Source organism: Pteropus alecto, unplaced genomic scaffold (assembly GCF_000325575.1).
Source record: "Pteropus alecto unplaced genomic scaffold, ASM32557v1 scaffold43, whole genome shotgun sequence".
In the NCBI taxonomy this organism is placed as follows: domain Eukaryota; kingdom Metazoa; phylum Chordata; class Mammalia; order Chiroptera; family Pteropodidae; genus Pteropus; species Pteropus alecto.
The window spans coordinates 3,155,539-3,178,796 of NW_006435764.1; the positions used below are offsets into that span (position 1 = coordinate 3,155,539).

The 23,258-nt window shown below is 59.0% G+C and overlaps 2 long non-coding RNA genes and 1 pseudogene across 2 annotated transcripts; 1 reads left to right on the forward strand and 2 right to left on the reverse strand.

Annotated features, from left to right (window-relative positions):
• The first annotated feature begins 6,668 nt into the window (after positions 1-6,668).
• On the forward strand, positions 6,669-8,778 carry LOC112479230. Its single transcript, XR_003046124.1, has 3 exons — positions 6,669-6,790; positions 7,285-7,638; positions 8,043-8,778. It is a non-coding gene; the product is annotated as an uncharacterized LOC112479230 (long non-coding RNA).
• Positions 8,779-17,246: 8,468 nt separating this feature from the next.
• On the reverse strand, positions 17,247-17,362 carry LOC112479252 (annotated as a pseudogene).
• Positions 17,363-18,768: 1,406 nt separating this feature from the next.
• LOC107195610 lies at positions 18,769-21,934 on the reverse strand. The gene is made up of 2 exons (XR_001516794.2): positions 20,613-21,934; positions 18,769-20,412 (listed from the first exon to the last, which is right to left on the reverse strand). It is a non-coding gene; the product is annotated as an uncharacterized LOC107195610 (long non-coding RNA).
• Positions 21,935-23,258: the final 1,324 nt, after the last annotated feature.

Consider the following 23,258-nt stretch of genomic DNA (forward strand, 5'->3'; position numbering starts at 1 on the left):
TCAGCCCCGGCAGCGCCGCCAACAGAGGCCCGGGAGGAGGAAGGGTGAACGGCGGGAGCGCGGGCCAGCGCCCGTCTGGGTGGGTCTCCGGCCTTCCTCTGCGTGTGTGATAGGGTGGCTGTCCGGTCCTTGCTGGCGCGTGACAGACACGCTGTGTGAGCCGGAAATCAGCCTTCGCTTTTGGGAGCTGCTGAGATTTGGTGCCATTTGTTACTGCAGCGTAACTTGCCCTACCCTGACTGATATGCGACCCAACTCGGCTCTGCTGTGAGGGTCCCGGGGGAGGTGGGGGTCCGAGGCTGAGACCACACTGGAATACAGCGCAGAGGCTTTGAGGCGGACCACACACGATGTCCGTGCCGGAGGCAGGTGAGCTGACACTAACGTGGGCGGTCCTGCCATCGCTTCGTCGTTCATCTTTAGCGTCACCTGGCCGTCTTCTCCATGATTGTATTCTTTCCCACATGCCCAGGCTGCGGTTCAACCCTGACGTAGCTGGCATCAGGGAGTTAAGGCCCCCATTCTGCAGACAGCCGCCTGAGCCCCCGAGGGGCGGCCAGGGGCAGCTGTGAACACGTGTTCCATTTGTCCTGGGCAGGTGGGCCTCTGCCTCCTGGGCTGGATGCTCCAGCTGCTGCCACGAGCCCAGTGCTCTGGCTGTCCCCTCTGTCCACTGCGCTTTGCAACACCCACACTGGGTCCCCGCGTGCCCCATCTCCGCCCCCCCAGCTCTGGGCCTTTTTGGGGTGAGCCTCAGGACCTTGGCATAAAGGTAGCCCTCCACACCTGGCTCTCCCCTCAGATCCTGAGACCACCCAGGGGCCCTGCGGGTTTGGTGCCCCCTTCTCGGTGCTGGCGAGTCTGGTGGCGGTTTGGGATGGGGGGAATTTAGAGCAGTCCCAAGCCGGGGATCCAGAGCCCCTCTGTGTCTGGAGGGTGATGACGTGCGTTTGCGGTCACGGGGCCACCCAGTCCTGCGGCTGTTTACAACCCCAGGTTCCAAGATGGCTGCCGCTTGCTGGGTGGCAGTCCCTGGGGTCCAAAGCTCGATGACATTAGGCCAGGTACGCCAGTGGCCAGGACCTCTGGGCGTCCAGGCCTGAGCAGCCGCTGGGGCGAGCCAGCATTCCAAGGCTCCTCCCCGGGGTGGGGGCCCGATTCCCGCCTGAGGCAGCACTCTGGTTCTACTGGCCCCGGGAAGGATGGACACCCAGGAGCCAGGGCGGTCACAACCCTGAGAAGGTTCCCTCGGGACGTGTACCAATGGCTGTGCGACCTCCCGGACCTCACCCCCAGCGAGTGGTCACCCCTGGGCCGGCCCACCTGTGGCCTCATCTGTAGGCCTGAGCAGGGTCTGGCTTCCTGGCTGACTGAGGACGGTCCCCACACAGCCCCAAATTCCAGGCAGAGCCTCCCAGGGCCCTTGGTGGGCTCCAGGAAGATCAACAAACAGCCCTGAGCGGCGGGACCCTCTCCAGCTTCTCCAAGTCCAGACAGACAGGGCCAGACAGAGAGGGACCCCAGACGGGCCGCCTCGGAGAACAAGCTGCAGCCTGTGTGCACGGAGCTGACCAGACGCCCTCCAGCCACCGGGGAGCCAGCAGAGACAGATGGCGTCTGTGCTTAATGGGGCAGAGCGGGGAGCAGAAGCCTCAGCAGAGTCTGCCAGGCGCCCGCCCGCAGGAGAGGAGAGCCAGGAGGCGGGAGACCGGTCCCCGCCTCACCCGGCGACCCCACAGCTCCCTGCCCTGTGGCATCTGGGTCCTCACCGAGGAGGCAGCAGTGCCTACCTGGCTCCAGGTGGCTGTGACAGGAGGCGAGTGAGCGGACACCCCTGCACGGGCCCCCGGCAGGGGGAAGGTGCACTGAAGTGGCTCCGAGTGGGGATCGGCCTCTCGGTCTGGATCCTTGGAGAACAGGATGAGCTAATACTTATTAGCACTGATGTGCCAGACACGCTTCTGGGGCTTTTCCCGCCATGTCGCCTTGTTGACTGCTCAACAACCGATGCCTTGGGCAGATTGTCATCCCGTTTTAGCGATAGGAAAACAGAGACTGCGGCCATGCCAGAGGGAAACCTGGTCTCTGGCCCAGCTCTCCACGCTGCAAAGCTGAGCCCCGGGGAACGGCGGGCCTCCAGGGCTGCCCCCCTGGGAGTTCGATTATTTCTCAGTGTCATGCTTTAAAAGGAGGGAGAGAGAACTTTATATGAAGCCAGAAGGCACCTTCCGCGAGCGCCTGCTCTGTACCAGCTGCAGAGTCTTCTCCTGGTCCTTCACCGCCAGCATCACCGCCAGCATCGCCTCCAATATCACCGCCAGCATCACCTCCAATATCACCGCCAGCATCACCAGCATCAGCAGCATCACCAGCATCAGCAGCATCAGCAGCATCAGCAGCATCGCCAGCATCGCCCCCATCACATTTACTCGCATCTACTGTGCAGGAAGTGCCGTGGGGTCCCCCTTATATTCCCAGCACGGCCGCGGGGAGGGATTTTTGTTTAGTTTTGATAGTTGAGGAAAAGGAGCTCTTTGCCACGTGTGTCTGACTCATAAATGATGAGAGGAAAGGGAGGTCAGGGAAGGACCAGGGAGAAGAGTGACGACTTAGGTGGCAGAGGTCACCTTGCTTACACCTCCGCGGGGAAGGGGTCGCTTACCGGGGCCTTGACGCAGAGACCAGCCTCGGCAGGTGTGCTGGAGCTGAGCTTTGAAATGGGGGGGGAAGGGGGTGAGTGCTGAACCCTGGGGAGGCTGTGCCCCCTGTCGCCTCGGTGTCTGCTCCCAGCCACGCCGTGCATTCCTCGAGAGGGTGTGTCCTCCTCACCCCTGTGTCCAGGCTCAGCCGACACCCGTGCATGGTGGCTGGAGGCCCCCCTGGGATGGAAGGCCGGAGAAGCTCCAGGCCACCAGCCCGAGTGGACGCTGCCTCCCTGTCTAGTCCAGGCTTGGCCAGGGCCGCCAAGGGCTTCGTCAGGGGACTTGATGCTCCGTGGGGAGGTGGGAGTCGAGGTGCAGCAGAGGTGGGTGCAGGGCCCCCCTAGAGCACGGTCCTCTCCCATCTTAGCGTGTGGCTGAGAGAAGAAAACCCCCCACATTTTCAAAGAGCCACACTAGGAGGTGGGTGAGGAGGAGGGCGCAACGGCAGCAAGCAGCGTGGGGGAGTTGGGGTCCGCAGCGGCCCCCCACTGTGATGGGCGTGAGGTTTCAGGGCGGCCGTGCCGGTCAGGCAGAATAAATGTTAAGTTGTCGCTCTAGAAGCATAGCCACAACGCCGCCTGCCCTGCTTGGTCTCCCGGGGCCCCGCGTCACCTGGGAGGTCCCAACCATTGTCCCAGCATGCAAAGACCCCTCGAGGCCGGTCCCAAGCCGTCCTTCGGACGCTCTCCCCCACTGTTCCCAGTAGGGTGACAGCTTGCCCGGTTAGCCCTGGACTTTCCCAGGTTCAGCTCTGAAAGTCCCACATCTGGGAAGCCCCTCAGTGCCCACATGCCGGGCCGGACACTCCCCTGACGCTAGGGTTCGTGTGCCCCGTGCTCGGGACCAGCGGAAGCATGCGAGCGCTTTGCCAGCACCGCGTGCGCCCCAGCTCTGGCACTGGAGTTCCGCCGTCGACGACCCCGCCCCGTCTGTTCTCGGGTGCCACTTCACCGAGCCCCCTTTCGACAGTGGACGAACCTCGATGGGTTCTGGGGTCTTCTCCTCTCAGCTAAGTGGGGGGCGGGGAAGGACGGGGAATATTGGGTCATGTGTAGATTTTACACACAGAGAAAAAACTGTTTTCTGCTCGGACCCCAAATGCGAAGTTGTGCGTCATTTTAAACAGAGCCGTCCGTACACGGTACCCCCCGTGTACAGGGGGCGCATGCAGGCATGAGGGGGCACCCCGGCCACAGAGGAGCCAGGATTCCAACTGTCTCTGGCTGTCCCCAAAGTCGACATCGTTTCCAAGATGCCCCCCACCTCGCGCCTGGACGCCCGCCCCAGCCTCCCTCCTGTCTGGTCTCATCCTTCCCGCCTGGGCCCCCCCTGCCCCTGCCCTGCCCGCAAGCCCACTGCAAAGCCTTCGCCACCCCTCCTGGCCACCGGCCTCCGTCCCGCCCCTCCTGCCTGCAGCTGGGGGCCTGAAGGCCGGACGGTCCGTGCATCCGGCCTCTCTCTTCAGGAGGTCGGGTCTCCAGCTACAGGAGTCCCACGAGCAGGGGACATTTTGGGGGTAGATCCGAGAACACGGGGAGGTGACCACAGCAGATCCCGGGCATTTGAATCTCTGGTCCCTTTGGTGCCCCCAGCAGGTGATGGGCACAGGTGAGGGGGTGGCTGGGGGGCAGGCCCAGGGGCGAGGGGAGCCCCCCGAGGTCCCGCGTGTGGGGGGCTGCCCCAGAACCCGGACCTTGTTTCTTCCTCTCCAGTGTTTCATTCTGATGTCATTTGACATCTCCAGGTGTCCCCCGCCAACAGGACGCCACGCAGTGTGGCCCTTGGGTGGGGTCTGAGGAAACGGGGGAAATGCTGGCTGTCACTGTCCATTCAGCAGAAGGAAATGGGTCCGGGGTGGGGCCCTGACCCCCACCCCCCAAGCTCCCACCGTGTGTCCCAGCAGTGCCGGCACCTGCCCCGCAACCTGCAGATCACCCCAAGCCATCACCCTCCCAGGGTCTCTGGGAAAAGGCCCAGTCTCCGTGGGAGTCTCCGCCCTTTCCGCGTGGCCTCTGCAGGACGTTACCTCACCCCTCATGGGGCAGGTCGGCCCCCAGCCAACAGATTGCGCTGACAACGCGCTGCCTGCTCCCCAGGCTCCGGACAGAGACCTCAGCCCCGGTTCCACACCTCGGCCTCCCCCGGGGCCGGCCTGGGTGGCCCGGGGTGAGCAGGCCCTCTGGGGCCACGGTGCCCACCTGCCTGGGCCCTGGGCCACCGACCCACACCGGGGAGGCGGAGGAAGGGGAGTGGGGACGGGGTGGAGCTCGGCCGGGCTGCAGGAAACAGACGCACCCAGAGGAAGCGGCTGGCAGGGGCGCAGCAGGCCTGGCCACATGGAAGCGTGCCCCCCACCCACCCCACCCACAGCCGGTGCCCCAGAGGCAGGCTGGGGGAGGGGCCTCGAGGCCTGAGGTCCCCTGTCCTAGGCTCGGGGACCGTTGGGGAGAAGTGCACAATGAACCCGGCCTGGTTTCCTCTGTCACAGAGGTGCTGGGCCTGTGTCACAGCCAAGCAAACCAGGGACAGCATGCTGTCCCCTGCCCCGCGCCGTGGCCCCGGGACTAGTGTGGGTGCCCAGGGGACGGGGATCCTGCCCCAGCTCAGCCACCAATCCCCAGGCGCCCCACCCCGTGGCTGTGCCTTGGCAGTGCGGGTCCGGCCCCTGCACGGAGGGCACACTCTGCAGCCCCGCCTGTGCGGCTGCTGGGCGGGCGGTACCGAGCCCCACACACCGGGCGGCTCAAACCACAGACGCTACTGTCCCCAGTCTGGAGGCTGGATGTGGGCAGGGCGGTTCCTCCCGAGGCCTCCCTCCTGGGCGTGTGATGGCGTCTCCTCCCAGTGTCCCCACGTGGTCGTCCCTCTGTGCGTGTGTGTGTCCTGATCTCTTCCTATGAGGACACCAGTGAACGGGTGGGTACAGTGCCGGACGAGATGGAAGTGGCCCCTGTCAGCAAGGGGCTTCCGTGGCGGGAAGTCGGGGAGGAGAGACAGAATGAGACGGAGGACAAACGACCTCGGTGACCCGCCCGGGCTCACCCTCCATCCTGCTCTCTTACCTCCCGCCTCCGACGCGTGAGTCCAGCAAGCCCCGCCCCCAGAATCTGACCGCGGCTCTACGCTGCCACCACCCTGGTCCACACCGGCGGGAGCCCGGCCCCTGTGCGACCCCTGCCAGCCCTGGCCTCTGCCCTCTTCAGCGCAGTATCCGGTCCTGTCACATCTACATCAGGTCATGTTGCTCGGCTGCTCAAAATCCACCTGTGGCTGCTCATTTCTGCTGGAGTAAAGGCCAGAGTCCCCACGATGTCCCCCAAATCCCTCCCCCCCGTCCCCCTCTACCTGACTTCCGGCCCATGGGTGTCACTCAACGCTGCCCCAAACTCCTACCCTTTTCTCCCCTTCCCTGGAACCACCCCGAGCCCTCGGATGTATCCCTCACCCCTCATGTGCCCTGAGCCCACCCTGTCCTCAGGCTGATCTCATCTCAAGCTCCCTAATTAAGCAGTCAGTTCTTTCCTCCAGGGAGATCCCAGAGGCGAACTCCATGGGAACTGACAGAGTATCCGTATCCAGCATACATGACACTTTACAAACCATGGGAAAATGGAGGGAAACTGACAAAATGGGAAACTTAGAGTAGAAATGTAGAGTAGAACGCGTGCAGCCCAATCGGGGAAATGCCCATTCACACCACGCGACGTCAGGGCATCGCTCGGACCCTCCGCCGAAAGCAAGGACGCTGCCCACAGCAAGCGCCGCGTGGACGTAGAGAGACGGGCTCCACCGGGGAAAATCGGGGGAGTCGGTTTGGACAGCAGTTCGGCCCCGCCCATGACCCCTGCCATTCCGCTCCCAAACCCTCGCCCACCCTCGCCCACGCTCGCCCGGGGACAAGCGTGAGAACGTCCGTCTCCACCGCGTTTTCTGTGCCAATCGTGCGAACGAGCCGGATGTCCATTCACAGGACGGTGCCGTTTCACACAACTAAACACCATGGGACAGCAAAATGAATGAACGGAGGTGACGCGTCGACGCCGTTGACTCTTACAGCGTAATGTGGAGACGAAGACACGTGGCTTCCGGTACGTGGCGTCCCGAGTGGGATCCCAGAAGGGAAAAAGGACTTTCGTGGAAAAACGTAAAATCTGATGGAAGTCTGAGATTTAGGTGACGGTGTTGTCCCAGGGTGAATTTCTGACTTGACGAGTGGGCCGCGGTTATGGGAGACGTTAGCCGGTGGGAGCTGAGGGAAGGGCACACTGGACACAGCCCTGCTCCTTGTCCCCGTCGAGGCTTGAGGTCTGGTCTCTGGCCCTTCCCTAGCTCGCCGTCCCCTCTGCCCTCACTGAGGACCACGCCTGGCCCCAGCCCCACATCTACCGGCTCCTGCCCTGCCTTGACTCTTGCTGCTGATCAAGGTGAAAGGCCACGGGGTGGGAGCACCCCCCGAGGGGTCCAAGGTGGTCCCGGGTCGGGGGGGGGGCCCGGGTGTTAGCCTCCAGAGAGGATGCTTCACTGCTCAGAGAGGACGGGGAGAGCAGAGGGTTTTACAAACGCATTTTTCCCTCTTATTAAGGTGACGTCTTTCATTAGAGAAAACCTGAGAAATGAAGAAAAGCAGAAAAATTTTAAAGCAAACGAGAAGATTAACCACACGTCCACCCACCCACATAGCCTCCAGGACTCCGACCCTGAGTTCCCACTGTGTCCTTCAAGTGCAATTTCAGGGGCAACGCAGACGGACGAGACCGGGAGCAGAGGCCTGGCACGGGTGGGATGGGGCGGTCCGCGGCCGAGCTTTGGTTCATGCAAGACCCCATCACACCGGCATGCCACGGCCCTGGACCCGAGTCGCTGTGCCCCGAAGCGCATCATTAACTCCCAGACGGGATTCGTTTCTTCAGCCCTGCCGGACCCCATCTGCGAGGAGGTGAGTTCTAGCTCAGAGGCGACGCAAGTCGGCAGGTGTCACTGGAGACCTGGCTTTGCCCCCGTGCCAATCTGCCACACAGACATGTCCCCCTGCCGTCATCTTGCTGGCGAGTATCTGGTGATGACCCGACACCTCTACGGTGGACGGACCGTGCACCCCCAGTCACGTCTTCCAGGAAGGACTTGGGGTCCCACGAGAAGGAGAAACGCACTCACGGGGGCCGGGGTGGGGACGCCCTGCCCCGCGAGGGACACGTGGCTTACGCCGCTCCAATTTCTCACCTCAGACTCTGTTCTACTTCTAGGCCGTCCATGCGATATTTGAGAGGTACTAAAAATTATTTGTTGTTTATCTGAAATTCGAATTTGACTGGGCGTCCTGCCCATTTTTTATTTTTCTAGAGCTGGGAGCTCTCAGGCTGACCTCCAGATTGTCTTCTGCGCACTCTCAGATGTGACGTCTCAAGCCTTGGTGGCTCTGCTCTCTTTGTCCACCTGATGGAGGGGATGGGCCGCCCATGGGCCACCCACCTCAGTCCTCATCCGGGACACCAGGCCACGACTCTTGCTTCGCCTGACCCTAAGTGGCCTCAGGCATCTGTGCCAGGCTCCTGCTCCTTGCCGCTGTCTGGAGTGGGCAGGGTCTCTCGATGGTCTGTGTCCAGGGTCCCCTGGAGGACCGGCGGCACAGCCCCCTGTGCAGGATGTAGGAGAGAGCCTTAGCGTCCGAGCAGTTATGGAAACAGGCCTGGGAGGGGTCAGGGTGAGCCTCAGGTCTGGGCACACGCCGCCTTGGGCCTGATCACCCACATGCGACCGACACCAGATGGTGTGGGGGGTGTGAGCTAGGACACTTCTCAGAAGGGCAGCTTCTCCAGTCACGTCCAGATGTCAGAAGTGTCTCGCTTTGACTCAGCGTTTCGGCTTCTGGGAACTCCCGCTAAGGAACCATTCCGTCCAGGCACCCGGTGCTCATCCAGCCGGGGTTACGACCCAGGAAACGGTACCACCGGGGTCATCACATGTCTGCACGGTGGCATCACGAGCCGTCTTTAAAAACGACCTGTGAATCTCCGACGGTGGACGTGGAAGGTGCCTGGGGTCTGCTTTGGAACGAAAAAAGTAAACATCCTGCTGTCCTATGCGTGTGAAGTTGTTTGTGCACGTGCGCACGTGCGTGTGTGCGCATGTGTGTGCGTGTGCGTGTGTGTGTGTGTGTGTGTGTGTGTGTACTAACATCGCAACAGTGAGAAAGAAGCCTGTTCACTGAAATGGCAAACGTCGAATGGCAGGATTGTTGGCTGTCCCCCAATATTCATCCTCCTTTCTTCTCTGGTAAGAGAACCCATATGTCCCAGGTTCTCTTGCAGTTAAGTGACGCCTTAAATGAGAAAGAGAGAAATAGAGAGAGAGAGGGAGAGAGAGAGAGAGGGAGGAAGGGTACATTGCAGCTTCCAAAAATCTTCCTTAATAGTTAAGTGGTGTGTACTTTCTTTGCCCCTTCTTCTATCCTGCTGGCTGAAACACGGATGTGATGGCTGGAGCTCCAGCAGCCATCCTGGACCAAGAGGTCACAGGGGGGCCACACTTCCAGGGTGATGTCTCAGGGGACAGGAAGGGGCCCAGTCTCTGAAGGCCTCCCGCACCCTTTCCAGGCTTCCGCACGAGAGAGAGACCGATCTCTGGCCTGTTTAACCCACTGCTATTTGGGAGGTTGTCTGTTACTCGCAGCGGTCACTTTGGTGGCAAGATTTCTGGGGATTGACATTTCCTTTTAAAATTATTCTCGGTCCCTTTAAGTTTGGGCCTCGAACATTTATATATCATTTCCGTAACTTAATAAACTTTCGATTCGAAGCACACGAGAAAGAAGTAGAGCGAGCTGACACACGCCCAGCACTCAGGACGTGCTTCCGCCACTCGGACCTTTACACGAACTCTCCCGTTCAGTCCTTGCAACACCCCTGTGGGGGGTGTCACTACCCCCACTTGACAGAAGGGGAAACTGAGGCACGGAGCGGGTGAGTTGGCCCCGGTCACTCAGCTCGTCGGCGGCACCATGCAGGCTGCCTGGCCATGAAATCTATGACCTTGAGCACCTCGTCACCTGTGCCCCTGGACCCTCCAGCCTCAAGGGCCACCCAGCCCCTCCCCCACCTTCTCAACCACCCTCTAAGGCTCTCCCTGGGGGCTGCCCTCGCCATGGCCGCTGGGGCGAAGGGGCACAGGGTTTGCTGGGGCGGGCTGCGCTCAGTCCAGTGGGGACGACGGAAGTGAAAAAGGCAGCCCGGACGTCAGTGTGACGTCACAACTCCTACGAAGGAGGACGCCGGAGGCTGCGAGGGTGACCCCAGCAGGGAAGTCGGAGACCCCGGCCTGGGAAGGGACCCGAGATCTGCCATCCGAGCCAAGGACGGGCGTCGCTGAGTGAGGTGGGGGAGGAGAGATCTGCACCCACAAAGGCCCTGTGCCGGGAGGAGCTTCCTGTCCTGGTGTGGGGCCCCCTCCGCGGGGCGGGGACCCGGAAAGAGCCGCCTGGCCACCCCGCCCATGGAGCCTCTGCCACCCGCAGGCCCTCCAGGCAGAGGCAGAGGGCGCAGCCTCAGTGCTCGCCTGCCTGGGCCTCAGACACCGAGGCGCGGGCTCCTGATGAAAAGGCCGAGGGTCTTGGCAGAACCGGGACCTGGCTCGAGCCTGTGGCTCTAGGACGCGAAGTCACCCTTGCCCCATAATGCGACCCGTCGCGGGGTCCCAGGGCCGACACTCCCGCACGTCAGGGGAAGAGCCCAAGTAGGTCCGGCTTAGACCCCCCAGGGTTTTGTTTCATTAGCACGCACACACATGCACACGCGCACACACACGCACACACATGCACACATGCACATGCACTCACGTGTGCGCACACACGTGCACATGCGCACCCTACACACACACATGCGTGCACGCAATGCACTCACGTGCGCACACATGCACGCACACACATGCACGCACACACATGCACGCACATGCATGCACACTCACGCACACATCCACACACGCACGTGCACACACACACTCACGCACACGCAATGCACGCACGCACACATACGCACGCACACGCACACACATGCACGCATACATACATGCACGCACGCACATACGCACACGCACACGCATACACGCCGCATGCTGGTGCCCTCGCGGCTTGTGGCTTCACGGGGCTATGAGCAGAGGGCCGTGTCTCTGCCACCCCCCCGCTGCATCCCCTCCAGCCAGCGTCCCCTTTCTCCTGGGAGCCCAGTTTCTCATTTGCAAGATGGCGCCCTAGCAGCCCTCAGTGGGTTCTTTGAGGAGGACCCCAGATGGTACATGAGAAGCTATCAGTGCTGAGCCCCTGGCCCGGGAGGAGGTCACCATGGGTGTCACTGCCTTGTGACCCTGGCCCAGCCCCGCATGGTCAGTGTCTCTCTGAGGCTGTGCGGGGGTCACCCAGGCTGGGTGGCCGTGCTTCTCTGGACTGGGGACTTGGCTCTCCTCACGCCCGGCTCTGGGCCCACTGTGGGGTGCAGCTGCCCGGGCACCCACACCCTTCAGGCTGCAGGAAAGACACCTCCAACCTCTAGAGCTCTCAGGGAGCTCATTCTCGCTACCGGAGGACGGAGGGTGGCGGGGACCTCCCACCCTGGGCTCCGCACGACACTGTCCTCCTTCCAGCTCGGCCACCCTGGGCATGGCGAGGACCCCACCTTGCAGCCCTGCCCCAAGCCCTATGCCCTGCCGGGGCCCCTAGAACCTTTGAAACAGGAACCCGCCTTCGAGACCTGAGGCCGAGCCGATTTTCCACGGCATGGCCTGGGCCCCCGTGGGCCCGAGTGCCCTAAGTCCACGGATGTCTGCTTTACAACGTCACTCGCACCTGTCACCCCCATCTCGCGCCTAGTTCGACTCACATCAATTGCAACATTCTCGTAATGGGCTACGCCGCCTCCGCAGAGGCGGTGGGTGGTCATCCCACGTGAGGCCTCCCCCTCAGCCTTCCCCGAAACTCAGGTGTCCACCGGTCCCAAAAGAGGGGACGAGACTCTCAGGCTGTGCTCCCAGCAGCGGTTTCAAAAGAGTTTGTTTTCTTTCAAAACAGAATGGATCGAGCGTCCGCCCACCAGTGGGTCTGGGGCCAGAGCAGAGGGAAGAGCTGTGACCCCTGGGCATGCTGAGATGGCATCACAGGTGGGGCAGTGCCCGCAGGAGCTTGGCCAGACCTGGGACAGCGGGCAGCGCCGAGGCCCCTCGGCCTGGTCCACCCCCAGCTGAGGGTGGCAGAGGCCGAGTCTCCCGGGCTTCCAGCAGATTCTACTCGCCCCGTGCCCAGTCTTCACTCCACCCACTGGGGCTCTCACCCCACCCCCGGCCCCCAACCCGGGCAGGGAGAACAGCGAGGTAGTTCCCATTTCCTGAGGGCGTGCTGTGCCCCATTCTCCCTCCCAAGCGGCCCTCGATACTGTCACCCTCACTCGCAGATGTGAGTCGAGATGCCCGATGCTTGCTGGCCCTGCGCGCCACAGCCCACTCTTCCCTCCTGCCTTCCCATCCATCCCACTGCCAAGCAGCAGAAAGCTGAGCTGGGCACTCGGCCGCCCGGCTACACGCCACGTTTCCCAGAGTCCCTTGCAATAAGCCACAGCCACAAATAAGATCTGCCCCGTGCCATGTGGACACCTGTGCCCTCCCTGCCCCCTTCCCCACCTGAGACCCCATGGAAGCTGCTTCATGAGGACAGCTGGGCAGAAAGATGGAAGGAGCCCAGGTAGCCCGGGCTGCCTGTCTGGCCCTTTTTGCAAGAAATTAATTTCAAGATCGAGCCACAGTATTTTCGGGCCTTTCGTTACGCAGCAGCTGTGCACTGACTCATACAGAATCACCCAAATCCGTTATCACCGTGCACCTCCGGATATGTTACTTTGGCAGATGGACCTTGAGGTGTCTTGCCAGCAAAGTGAGCGTGCTACAGGTTACCAAGCACCGCGATACCCAGACCAGGCCCCGGCCAGGGCAGCCGGCTGGCATAGCCCGACAGCCCCTGAGTCTGGACCTGAGTGGGCACTGCGGGGGAAACAGAATGGGAACAGAAACCAATATTTATTGAGTGTTTTTAAAGTGGCAAAGTTCGGGGCTGGGCACTTTTTGTGTGGTCTCTATTCATTTATTATTATTATTATTATTAATTATTATTATTATCATCTTTTATCTGTTTATTCATTTAGTTACCTACAAGGGGGAGGACACCGGGCTAGGTGCCTTCCACATTGACTAGGTTTCTTTACCTTTAACGATTTTACCTTTAAAGGTATAATCCACGTACCCTCCAATTTGCCCATTCGAAGTGTGCAATTCGGTGGTTTTTAGTATATTGAGAGCTAAGCATCCATCACCATAATCAGTGTTAGAACATTTTCCTCCCCCTCCCCCCCCAAACGAAACCCCACACCCTTTAGCTGCCACCCCTGAATCCTGGTCCTTGGCAACACTCATCTGCTTCCTGTCTCTATGGATTTCCCTGTTGGGACATTTCGTATAAAAGGATCACACAATGTGTGGCCCTTTTAAGCCTGGTTCTCTCACTGAGCGCAATGCTTTTGAGTTTCATGCATCTCGTAGTGTGTGTCGTGCTTCGTTCCCTGCCAGGGCTGAGAAATAGCCCCTGGTACAGACGGGCCACGTTTCATTTATTTATTTATCTGTCAGTGGACATTAAGGTGGTTTATACCTTTTGGCTTTTATGAATGACACCGCTACGGTCATTCGTGTACAAGTTTCTGTGTGGACACGCGGTTTTATTTCTCGTGAGTTTATACCTAGAGGCGGAGTCGCTGGGCTACACGGCAGCTCCATGCGTAACCGATGAGGCTCATTTCTGCTCGGAGGCTGGAAGGCAGTGGCAGGGAGGGGGCGGCCAGACCAGCCTGCCTTCCGTTCCGGCTCCACCCATTCGCAAGCTGGGTGCCCCTGGGTATGAGCCTGGGCATCCCCGAGCCTGCCTTTGCTCCTCAGTATCATGGGGGACGGGGGCTGACTGCTACCCCTTCGCAGGGGCGTTCTGTGGTTATTCCCCGGCACACGGGAGGTGGGGGTGCTCGCTAAACACCGATCCTCCTCTTTGGGCTGAGAAGGGCAGCGGGGGACAGGACGGGAAGAGGCATCGCGATCCCCACGCACCCTGCCACCCCGCGCTACCCTGCAATCTGCCCCCTAACCCCTCTGGGCCTGGCCCGGGGCTGTGCAGATCTGTCCCCTGCACTCGCCTGCTCTCCCCAGCCCCTCCAGTCTGTGGCCCCGGGTTACTTGCTGGTGATACCTGTGGTGTGGGGGGCGGGGGGCCGGGGCAGGCGGAGAGCCCTCAGCTCTCCCCGAAGCCCATGACAAAGCCCGGGCCTGTCCTGGAGCAGCCTGGGGTCTTCGAGGGGAGCCACTGAGCCCCGTCTGTCCCCTGTTGGGGACTCTGTCCTGCCCCCACCGCCAGCTCACCCGCCCCCTCTGCAATTCCAAGTGACCTTAGCCCCGCTGTGACATCGGAAGGGACGTCAGTCAGCCTGTGTGGGTGGCAATTGGTATGTGGACCCAAGGCCCGCGGCGCCTCTCAAAGGCCCCTGGACACCTCCAGTGGCACTGCCCTGACCTGGCTGCCTCAGGCGCAAGCACAACCTGTGCCGACCAAGCGGCTCCTCACCTGGGCCACCTGGCTCGGTCCCCACAAGGACCCCATGCACAGGCACTGACATCATGCCCACTTTGCAGATGGGGAAACCGAGGCACAGAGAGGGAAGAAACCTTCCTCAGGTGCCATGTGGATTCGAACCCCGGCCCCGATGCTGGAGCCTGATCTCGCTCAGCGACCCGAGATTGACCTCTACCACCCAGAGCACTCTGGGACCTGTACCCCATGGCCCCTCAGAGCCCCTCAGCGGGCGTGGGCCCGTCACGAGGTCTGGCCTCTGCAGACCAGCCGATGGCCGCACCGCCCCAGAGGGGCCCGGATTCCTGGGGAGCAGAGCCCCACGGTGCCCCGCCAGTGCCCTTCACATCGACCCCGGGGGGCTGACACTGCCTGTGCCGGGGAAACGGCAGGTGGGACGCAGGTCTGTGCACAGAGCACGCACCCAAGGAGCTCCAGAGCAGTGGGCTACCATGACCCAGGGAGAACAGTGTCCCTGGAGCTATGCAGCCCACCACCGGCACAGCCAGGGGGCGCCCTGCCCAGACCCAGGGCCGACGCGGGGACGGATGGGCCAGGGGACCCCCGTGAGCCCTGTGGGCCTGCACGCTGGACCCTGAGAAGAATATGCCGCCACCTCGACTCTCTCAGGGTGCCACGCCCCTTCCAGGCCGGCCGGAAGCGGAAGCCAGGGTGGGGCCCTATCTTATCAAGGTGAGGCCGTGGGGGGCGGGGAGGGACAGCACCTGAAACCTGGGGGAGCAGGGCCCCCACGTCTGGAAGGCTGTGTGGAGTGAGCAGGGCCCCCACTCGAACCCCAGTCCCAGCTGCAGCTCCTCCCTGCCGTGTGACCGGGGGCTCACTAGCTCATGTCTGGTTGAAAAGGTCACACCTACTGTGGGGATGTCACAGAGGTCGTCAGGATTGCAATCCCAGGTTCCGATGAGGATAACCTGTGAGCTTACTGTTTGCATGGCCCTACGCGGAGTGTTCAGTAACAATTGCTTCACTTAAATTGGAATCCACATCAGATGCCAGAGCCGACATTTGTAACTGCGTCCCCTCCCGCCAATGATAATTTACCAGCTGCCATGTATCGATCACCTGCTCTGGCAGGCGACGGGCGAAGGGATTTCACGTGCCTCGTCGAAATTGATCGCCATAACAACGCAGCAAATAGTAAAAATATCACGATCCCCACATCACGGATGAGAAAACTGTAGCCGAGAGAAGGCCAGTGACCTGCCCAAGGTCACACAGCCGGCGTGCGGCAGAGCCAGGCCTGCGTGACTCCGGGAGACAGGCGTGTGGCCTCTCTGCTCTGTGCTGCCCAGCCCGGCTCCCTAAACTGGAAACGTCCCAGGGTCTATCGACAGTGGAACGGATCAATCGATTGCGGGCTGTTCGCACCGTGCGGCACGCTGTCACCCGGCTCTGAGAGTAATAAGCCACCTCCACGCGAAGCGGCGTGAATATGCCTTCTCAGACGTTGTGTTAAAAATAAAAGAGAGCCAGGCGTTTTCAAGTGCCTCGGGCATGGTTCTGTTTACATAAGGTCCACACCAGGCCGAGCTAGGCAGGTCAGATAAGTAGGAACGATGGTTACCCAGGGGAGCGGGCTCCGCCTCGGACGGGGAGTTTAGGGTGACGAGCAGTGCCCCTTTCTATCGATCTAGGTGATGGCGACGTGAACGTGGGCGCATGTGCGAAGTCACGGAGGATGCGGGTCCACTGTGTTGGCGTGAGCCCCTCCCCCACCCCGCGACTGGTTACAAGTCCACACCCTGCACAAAGCACAAGTTGTGACACAGGTCGAAACTTGGAGCAGAGCTGCCTGCAGAGGGGGTGGGTTTCCCTCTTTTCTTTTGTCTCATAACTTTGCCCCAAAGGTGAACCCCAGTCCCAACTGGTGCCATGTGGGAGCCAAACCCTGTCGTCTTCCTGGCTGGAGGTAAGGAGCCCAGGCTGGCTGGGGGTGAGGGAGACATCCTGTGTTGCAGAAAAATCAGCCCGGCGAGAAACCAAGCAGCACTCAGAGAGTTGGAGAACTCAGGTTTCTGACGCCGGCGGTCCCAGAGGAGCTGGCGCTCTGAATATCTGGGCCCCGAGCTCAGGGGTAACCCTGCTTTTATAGGGCTTATCCGCACAGTTACAGTCGGCATGGGCCGATTAGCTCATTTGTCCTCAGGAGTTGCTATGGGTTACGGGCAGTTGCAGAGACGAAAGGAAGGAGACACATCTGTTACCCAGACAGAATGAGCAAACGGGAGGGTGAGTCTTCAGTTGATCTCGAGGTCACCCTGCCCTTCGGCCTAGCTGATTCCAAGGTTAGCCATGTGAGTAGAAAATTCCTCTTCACCTGGGGGCAGAGCTGAGAACAACCGGCTGTTTTCAAACCAGGAGTCTGCACAAGCGCCAGCCCGACCCTGAGCCACGTACACACAGGCGGGACCCAAAGCAGCCGAGCCAAGTACCGAACCAAGCACTGAACTGAGAGCTCAACCCCCCACGGAAGACGAGACAGAGCTTATGGTCTGAACCCCGCTGGGTTCGTTGCCTGCTAAAAAAAGTAATAAATCAATAAACATTCCCCAGAGCCCAGGGTCTACACGGCAGAGCATTCACGTTGCCTACGATACAATCCAAAGTTATTTGACATACAAAGAAACAGAAAATTCTGACCCATTCTCAAGGGATGAGACAATCCACAGTTGCCAATGCCAAGATGACTTACACACTGAAATCTTCAGACAAAGGGTTTAAAGCAGCTACCACAACCCCGAGGTAAAGAAAAATGTATCTCAGGGCAATGAAAAGCGAGGACATCTGGGCAGAGAAAGCATTGAAAGATAGTCAAATACCGGAACGAATGAAATATTTGAAATTTTATTTTATTTATTTTTATTTATTATTTTTTACGCCTACAGCACCTGATCTTCCTAGGTGGTCTCTCATCCAAGTACTAACCAGGCCCGACCCTGCTTAGCTTCCGAGATCAGACGTCGGGCTCGTTCAGGGCGGCGTGGCCATAGACCATGGACCGTGGCTCCACTGGGGCGTGAACCCAGGACCTTCTGCGTGTAAAGCAGACGTGCTCACCGCTACGCTATGGAACCACGTCCTGAAATATTTGAAATTTTAAAACATCACGGAGTGGGCTCAGTAGCAGAAGGGAGGTGACAGGGGCAAAAGTCGGCGAACTCGTAGAGCAATGGCAAGCATCCAATCTGATGAACACGGAGAAAAAGAAATCGAGAAAGAAAATGAACGGATTATCAGAAATTCTGTGGGGCCATATCAAGAGATCTAAGCTTTCCCATTTCGGTCCAGAAGGAAAAGAGAAAGATGGGAGTAGAAAAATCTTTCAAGAAATAATAACCTAAAACCTCCTGTATGCGGTAAAAGACATATATTTCTGAATTCAAGAGCTCAGAGAAACTCAGACAAGATACATTCAAAGAAACCATGAATACACGTGTCAGACTAGGGGATTAAACAACAGAAATTTATCGTCTCCCGGTTCCAGAGGCCAGAAGTCCGAGATCCAGGTGTCGTCAGGGCTGGTTTCCCCTGGGGCTTGCAGGCGGCCGTCCTCGTGTTCACAGGGTGTTCTCCCTCTATGCGTGTGTCTGTGTCCCCTCCATAAAGACACCAGTCACCCTGCATCAGGGCCACCCTGATGCCCTCACTTGAACTTCATTCCGTCCGTGAAGACCCCTTTCCAAATAAAGTCACATTCCGAGACACTGGGGGTGAGGACCCCAGCGTATAAATCTGAGGGGACGACATTCTGCATAATAACAAGGTCCAAACCCCAGCGTCACTTTCCCAGGGGGACTGTCGCTGATTCCCCTCCTCCAGAACGGACACACAGACCAGCCCCTGCTCCGCCCTTCAGGGCCCACGGTCCCCTTGATTTGCTTGGTCGACACCTGCCCCTCCCCCGCCCCCGCCGGACTCCTCCAGGACAGCCGTCTCTCTGTCCTCTAACCAGCAGGACCTCGCGCCTCTTACAGAGCGGACGCTCGGCAAACGGCGGTGGGAAACCGTGCGACCCTGTTGGGACCTCGCCCCACGTGATCCAGTGTCAGTGCTGCAGTTAACACACACACACACACACACACACACACACACACGCATGCACACACGCACACAGTCTACGTGTCCCGTAGGAATACTTTCAATAACAAATGACACAGGCCCCAAGTAACCTTCGCTTAAACAGGTAGGTTGTGTTCTGTCGTCTTCTCTCTCACACAGGAAGTTTGGGAAGTAAGGGGCTGCTGGTTCAGTGGCTGACGTCTCTGCAGGTCTCTCGGCTTGCCATGCTTGCTCATTGCCTCGTGGCTGCAAGATGGCTGCCACGGCTCTACCATCACCTCTACCTTCAAGGTAGGAAGAAAGAGGAAGGACCGTGCCGGCTGTGTTTGTCTTTTCTTCTTTTTTTTTTTTTTAATCAAGAAAGTTAAAAACATAAAATCTTCCCCCAGAAGTTCCCACAGACTTCTGCTTGTGTCTCAGTGGTGGAAATAGGTCGCATGGCCATCCCATGGCTAAACATGCTGGGAAGAAGGGCGATTAGCCAGTCTGTCCCTGGAGGCAGAGGGTCAGGAAGGTTTGGGAGTGCGATTGGGTCAGGGAGCCAGCAGTGTCGGTCCCAGTCCAGAGACTCGTAACTAACTTCAGAATAGTTCTAGTTTCTTTGCACCTCTGAACCCCAGGAAAGGCCCACAGAGCTGCATCGGTGTACTTTCTCCCGTGGCCCCTCCCTGAAACCATCCCACAGTCCCCACCCACCCCTTCTGTCTCCAAAGCTTTTTTCCATCCTGAGTCTGCATCCTAGAAGGTCCAAGGCTCCAAGCAGCAAGGGCAGCCACCTCCTCCTTGGGGGTGGGCGAGAGGGGAAGGAACACAGCGGGTGAAACCAACCCCCCTTCGGGAGAGGCAGGGGGCGGGCTGGGAGAACTCAGGTCATGTTTGCCCCAACACGAATGAATGAATGAATGAATGATGCTGTGGTGTACCTCCAATAATAAAAGGGCCATGTGGAGCCATGGAAATGTGAGCTGTTTGGAGCAGAGCAGTCGGTGTCAAGGTCAGGAGCTGACCTTGGCTTTGTTCCAGTCGGGGTCTCTGTCTCTTTTCCTGAGGAGGGGTGATCGGCCAGGTCATGCCTTCCTCTTGGGTGGTGCCTCTTTGTCCCACGGCACATCGGTCAGGAGAGGACTGTGCACAGATGTCCCCGTGACGGGGGAGGGGTGGGTGCACCGTCGCTGGGAGCCCCTCGCAGCCAGGGCTGGAAATGAATGCTTCTGGGAGGGGTTGAGGCTAGCGGGGGAGCCCTGCGAGGGTGCTGGGCGGTCTGCGCCTCTCCAGGGAGAGAAGAGGGAAGACAGACGTTTCCTTAAACACCACGAGAGCAACAGGCCCTGGGCAGGACACAGACAGGGAGCTGCAGATGGTCTCGCAGGTCAGGGGACACCGCCATCACGCTCCACCGTGTGCCAGGCACTGTGCTTGGCTCTTCTGCAGCTTGGGGACCCACAGTCTTGCCTGGAGCTCCCCTGGCATCGCGTCCTGGCCGGTCATCCCAGCTCCTCGCTCGTGTACCTGGTGGAAGGAGCGGCTCACCTGTTTGGGGCTGTCTGCCCTGAGCTCGTGGTTCTAGACAGACCTCAGGTCTACTAAAGAGCTCTGGGTGACTTCTGCTTCCACTTCTGTCGACAAATCTGGTGCTAGACCGACCCACCCCTGACGGACAGCCACGCACCTGGACGACAGGTACGAGGCACCTCGCGCCCGGCGCTGTATGGCCAGCTGTGCGTGACCATGTAGTGGGTGAAGGGAGGCTCGGGAGAAGAACAGCAAGATCCCCTAGGACGGTTCCCGCCATGGCTCAGCGAGCATGTCCTCGGAAAGCACGGTGGTCGCACTGAGTGGAGGAGGCAGCTGACAGAGCTCAGGGCGCTGATGGTTCTGGAAGCTGTGAGGCAGGGCGCCAGCGAGGGGCCGCGATGTGACTCCAGAGGCTGAGTGGTGTCAGGGGACGTGCTCCAGCCGGGGCGCAGAGCCTCAGTGACCCAGCTGGCGAGAAGTCACACCCAGGGGTAAGGACACACTCCAGGGCAAGACCCGCTTTAGACCCCCAACCCCCAACGAACTTAACACAAGCCCAGACGGGGTCCCCGGGGGCAGGGCGGAAGGTGGCTCTCCCTGAGCCAGGGACTCAGGGACACCTGGGACTCCCCCAAACCCACCAACAAAATACGAACTCAAGTACTTACTAGTTCAGGGCAGAGAGGAAATGGAGCTACCTGCTAGGACAAAACTCTCGACTCTCCAGAGGGATGAAAGAGACTAGAATGTATCCCTCACGAGGTTCAGTGAAAAAAGAAAAAAAAAAAAACAGGAAAATGACCCACAGCAGAGAAATAAGCAGTCAGAGACAACTAACTGCAAGATGACTCATGGGCCCATGAAGTCATCACAAGGACACAAAAAGCATTAACCACAAAAGTAAAAAAAAAAAAAAAATCGATAAACGGACTCCGCCCAAATGGAAGGATCCGGCTTTTCCAAAACCACAGTGAAGAAAACTGAAGAGGCAAATCTTAGACCGAGAGAATATTTGCAACGCACGTCTCTGCCCGAGGATTTTTATTCGGAATGTATAAGGGACGCTGGCAACTCAGTCTTGAGATGCGCAACCCCATACGGACATGGCCAAAGGCCGCGAGCTTCCGCTCCCCAGATGGAGCTCTCTGCCCGGCCAACCAGCATATGAAACGCAGTGATCCTGGGGACGCTAATTGAAAGCACAGCGAGACGCCACTTCACACCCACTACAGCGCTGCATTTCAGAGGTGGGGCCTCCCAAGTGTTGGCCGGGATACAGATCATCTGGAATTCTCATACGCTGACGTGGGACGAGGGGAGGAGCACGTGACATCGCGCTACCATTCTGGAATAATTTGGCAGTGTCTTACAAACTTAAATATACTGCTACGACATGCCCTCAAAGCAAGGACAAGATTTGCCCACGAAAAGGCTCAAACACGAGAGTTCATAGTAGCAGGGACCGGAACACGCCCAGTGGCCATCGACTCGTGAATGGACCAACCATCTAGGGTGGGTTCGCGATAAAAGGAGCCAAGCATAGGCACGCACAGGCTCATGCAGTCTCGTCATCGTCATGCCGAGCCAAAGGGGCAGATCCGCAAGAGCGCACGGGGCGCGGGACTCTGTCGGAGTGGCATCCGCAACGGGCACACCGAAGTGGTAGCCACAGGAGGCGGGTCCGTCGTTACCTGCAGGTGGGGAAGGACCGGGTGCGAAGCAGCATGAGAGACCTTCCTGGAAGTGTTTTATTTCGTGATAAAGGCGGTCATCGCCCAACTGTGTACATTTGTCGCCTGGTCAAATTGTACATTTAAATTGGCAGCTGTTATTGCATGTGAATGATACTTTCATAAACCCGATCTTTTTCAGTCTGAGACACTTGTGTCTTGACTTTCCTCTCTGCCCAGAACCACGTGTTCTGTTGCTGGGCTTAGCCAGGACCAGATTCCTGGGTGTGAGCAGAAGGGCGAACCCCAGGCCAAAGGCAACGCAGCCATGACAGTCCCTGGCAGCTCTGCCATGGCAGCGAGCTGCCCCACATCTCAAAGGCGAGGATTTGTGTCTCATGCACCGTACGTGGTAGCTGCAGGCCTATCCCACATTCTTCATGCCAGGGTCCAAGCCGAAGGCATGGTCCCGCTGTAGGACATTCGGTTCTTATGACAACACTCAGGGCACTTAATGTTCCCACTCAGGAGGGCACCGTCTCACATTCCACCGGCTCAGGTAAGCGGAGGGACAAGCCTGGCAATGCCAGGGACAGATGCAGGCCCTCTCCACAGGAGGCACTGCCAAGTCGCCAGACAGCCGTGGGGACATCCCATTCTTGCATGGGAAGGAGATGTGAACTAAAGCGCCATCTCTCACATCTCCCGACCCCAGAGCTTTACACCTTGCAAAGCCTTTTACAACAAGTCTCATCTGATGAGTCAGTGACCTAAAGACAAAGGACACCCTTCATAAACTCTAATCATCGTCCAGCTCCCAGACCTGACCTCCTCCTCCTCAGATGCTTCTCACCTAGTGGCAGCCTCACGGTCCCCTGTCCTCTGGGCTGGAGACCTGGGCTGCATCTCTGATGGTCCCTTCTCCCTGACTCTCCACATTGATCATTAAATGTGTCATGGAGGATACTTCCCATTGCAAGGAAGAGAACTCTCAGCTCAGGCTAGATTTAAAAACACAGGGGATTCACGGTATCAGGCACGGCTTGATCCAGAAGCTCGAACCATAAGGTCAGAGACTGGGTTTTCTTTCTCTTTGTTTCTTAGTTCTGGCTCTTTAAGGTCGGCCCCGTTCTCAGTAAGCAGCACCCACTAGGATTGTGCACATCTGTCCGTGGTGGCTGCCTATATGTTGGGCCAATATGGAAATGGAAGCGGATAGCAGGCCACTCCCATTTCTGGGCAACTCAACTTTTCAAAGGCACAGGAGGCGAGCCGGCTTAAGTTCATTTAACAGGGGGCAGCTGCACGCTTTTAGTGACCCGCGTGAGGAAGCCACCTGAGGGTGGGACAAGAATAAGAGGGAACAGTGTCCTGAGCACCGGGGCTGGGAAACGTGCCAGACTCCAACAGCCGGAGAGGAAAATCTCACAATCCTCCAGGCTTCGGCTAGAATACTAGGGAAGATTTTGCCTCAGTCGTGGGGTAAAACTAACCCCAGACAAAACATCGCTCTGGTCCCACCTAACAAATCTTAAAAGTGAGACCAAGGAGGATCAGATCGTCTCCAGTAAACTTAACTACACCCAAGAGCAAAGATCGAGAATACTTTTTGGAATAAAAAAATATATATAGCACCTGACAAAG